Raw genomic sequence first — 3,995 nt, 5'->3', positions numbered from 1 at the left:
TTTTTAGTTGAGGATGCTTGCAATAGGGGTTAATCATAAGTGGGATTCTTGTCCAAGTAAGGGAAGTACCCAAGCACCGGTCCACCGACATATCAAATTATCAAAGTACCGAACGCGAATCATATGAGCGTGATGAAAACTAGCTTGACAATACTTCCCATGTGTCCTCGGGAGCTCTTTTCTCATTATAAGAAATTTTCCAGGCTTGTCCTTTGCTACAAAAAGGATTGGGCCACCTTTCTGCAGTTTATTTACTTTCATTGCTTGTTACCCATTACAATTTATCTTATCACAAAACTATCTATTACCTACAATTTCAGTGCTTGCAGAGAAAACCTTACTGAAAACCGTTTGTCATTTCCTTCTGCTCCTCGTTGGGTTCAACACTCTTACTTATCGAAAAGACTACGATAGGTCCCCTACACTTGTGGGTCATCAAGAATCTTTTCTGGCGCCATTGCCGGGATGTGTAGCGCTTTTGGTGAGTGGAACTTGGTAAGGAAACATTTATGTAGTGTGCTGAAATTTTCTGTCACTTGTTACTATGGAAACTAATCCTTTGAGGGGCTTGTTCAGGGTATCTTCACCCCAACCAGAAGAGCAAAGAGTTGCTCCTCAAGCTACTGAACCTACTGAAAATATTTACTTTGAGATTCCTTCGGGTCTGATAGAGAAACTGCTAGCTAATCCCTTTGCAGGAGAATGAACATTGCATCCCGATTTACACCTTATCTTTGTGGATGAAGTTTGTGGATTATTTAAGCTTGCAGGTATTCCCGATGATGTTTTCAAAAGGAAGGACTTCCCTTTATCTTTGAAGGGAGATGCATTGACATGGTATAGGCTATGTGATGATACGGGATCTTGGAATTATAAACGATTGAAGTTGGAATTTCACCAGAAGTTCTATCCTATGAATCTTGTTCATCGTGATCATAATTACATATATAATTTCTGGCCTCGCGAAGGAGAAAGCATCACTCAAGCTTGGGGGAGGCTTAAGTCAATGTTATATTCATGCCCCAATCATGAGCTCTCCAGAGAAATGATTATTCAAAAAATTTATGCTCGGCTTTCTCCCAGTGATCGCAACATGCTCGATACTTCCTGTGCTGGTTCTTATATGCTGAAGACTATTGAATTCAAATGGGACTTATTGGAAAGAATTAAATGCAACTCTGAAGATTGGGGTTCCGACGATGGTAAGGAGTCAGATATGACACCTAAGTTTGATTGTGTTAAATGTTTTATGGATACCAATGCCTTTCATGGATTTAGCGCTAAGTATGGACTTGACTCTGAGATAGTAGCTTCTTTCTGTGAATCTTTTGCTACTCACGTTGATCTCCCTAAGGAGAAGTGGTTTAAATATAATCATCCCATTGAAGTAAAAGTAGTTGCACCTATTACAGTCGAAGAAAAGACTGTCACTTATAGTGATCCTATTGTTCCTACTACTTATATTGAGAAACTTCCTTTTCCTGCTAGGATAAAGGATCATGCTAAAACTTCGACTGTTATTCGTAAGAGTAATACTAGGACTTATACACCTCCTAAGCAAATTAAAGTTGAACCTAGTATTGCTATGGTTAAAGATCTCTTGGATGATAATTTAGATGGGCATGTTATTTATTTCTATGGTGAGACTGCTAATACTGCTAGACCAGATACTAAGATACATAGACCTGTTGTAGGCATGCTTGTTATTTCTGTCAAAATATGAGATCATTGTTATCATGGCTTATGTGATATGGGTGCTAGTGCTAGTGCAATACCCTATGACTTATATAAAGAAATTATGCATGATATTGCACCCACTGAAATGGAAGATATAGATGTTACTATTAAGCTTGCCAATAGAGATACTATTAAGCCATTTGGGATTGTTAGAGATGTTGAATATCCTGCTGATTTTCTTGTTCTTGGTTCCCCACAAGATGATTTTTGTCCCATTATTTTTGGTAGACCCTTCTTGAATACTGTTAATGCTAGGATTGATTGTGAAAAGGATACTGTTACAATTGGCTTAGGGGATGTGTCTCATGAGTTTAATTTTGCCAAGTTTCGTAGACAACCCCGTAATAGAGAATCACCTAGTAAGGATGAGATTATTGGTCTTGCTTCTATTGCCGTGCCTCCTACTGATCCGTTAGAACAATATTTGCTAGACCATGAAAATGATATGTTTATGAAGGAAAGAAGGGAAATAGATGAAGTGTTCCTTCAACAGGAACCTATGCTGAAACAGAACCTACCCGTTGAAATTCTAGGGGATCCCCCTCCACCCAAGGGTGATCCCGTGTTTGAACTCAAACGATTACCTGATAATCTTAAGTATGCTTATCTTGATGAAAAGAAAATATATCTTATTATTATTAGTGCTAACCTTTCAGAGCAAGAAGAAGAAAGATTATTGAAAACTCTGAAGAAGCACCGTGCTGCTATTGGTTATACACTGGATGATCTCAAGGGCATTAGTCCCACGTTATGCCAACACAAAAATAATTTGGAGGATGATGCCAAACCATTTAGAGATCCTCAACGACGATTGAATCCAAAGATGAAAGAAGTGGTAAGAAAGGAGATACTAAAGCTCCTTGAGGCAGGTATAATTTATCCCGTTGCTGACAGTGATTGGGTAAGTCTTGTCCATTGTGTTCCTAAAAAGGGAGGTATTACTGTCGTTCCTAATGATAAAGATGAATTGATCCTGCAAAGAATTATTACAATTTATAGGATGGTAATTGATTTTCGTAAATTAAATAAAGCTACTAAGAAAGATAATTGCCCTTTACCTTTTATTGATCAAATGCTAGAAAGACTATCCAAACACACACAATTCTGCTTTCTAGATGGTTATTCTGGTTTCTCTCAAATACCTGTGTCAGCGAAGGATCAATCAAAAACTACTTTTACTTGCCCTTTCGGTACTTTTTCTTATAGACGTATGCCTTTGGGTTTATGTAATGCACCTGCTACCTTTCAAAGATGCATGATGGCTATATTCTCTGACTTTTGTGAAAAGATTTGTGAGGTATTCATGGATGATTTCTCTGTTTATGGATCCTCTTTTGATGATTGCTTGAGCAACCTTGATCGAGTTTTGCAGAGATGCGAAGACACTAGTCTCGTCTTGAATTGAGAAAAGTGCCACTTTATGGTTAATGAAGGCATTGTCTTGGGGCATAAAATTTCTAAGAGGGGTATTGAAGTTGATAAAGCCAAGGTTGATGCTATTGAAAAGATGCCATGTCCCAAGGACATAAAAAGGTATAAGAAGTTTCCTTGGTCATGCAGGTTTTTATAGGAGGTTCATTAAGGACTTTTCTAAAATCTCTAGGCCTCTGACTAATTTATTGCAAAAAGATATTCCTTTTGTCTTTGTCTTTGATATGCTTAAAGAAGTTATTTTTCCGAGGTTTGGATCCCTAGATATCTTATGACTGATGGTGGTTCACATTTTATTCATGGTGCTTTCCGTAAGATGCTTGCTAAGTATGATGTTAATCATAGAATCGCATCTCCTTATCACCCGCAGTCTAGTGGTCAAGTAGAGTTGAGCAATAGAGAGCTCAAATTATTTTTGCGAAAGACTGCGAATAGATCTAGAAAGAATTGGTCCAAAAAACTTGATGATGCATTATGGGCCTAGTACTGCATACAAAAATCCTATGGGTATGTCTCCGTATAAGATGGTTTATGGAAAAGCATGTCACTTACCTCTTGAACTTGAACATAAAGCATATTGGGATGTTAAAGAGCTCAACTATGACTTCAAACTTGCCGGTGAGAAGAGGTTATTTGATATTAGCTCACTTGATGAATGGAGAACCCAAGCCTATGAGAATGCCAAGCTATTCAAAGAAAAAATCAAACGCTGGCATGACAAAAGGATACAAAAGCGCGAGTTTAACGTAGGTGATTATGTGTTATTATTCAACTCTCATTTAAGATTTTTTGCAGGAAAACTTCTCTCTAAATGGGAAGGTCCTTAC

Source organism: Triticum aestivum, chromosome 4A, assembly GCF_018294505.1.
Source record: "Triticum aestivum cultivar Chinese Spring chromosome 4A, IWGSC CS RefSeq v2.1, whole genome shotgun sequence".
NCBI classification, from domain to species: Eukaryota; Viridiplantae; Streptophyta; class Magnoliopsida; order Poales; family Poaceae; genus Triticum; species Triticum aestivum.
Note: the sequence above shows the minus strand (reverse complement) of the source record.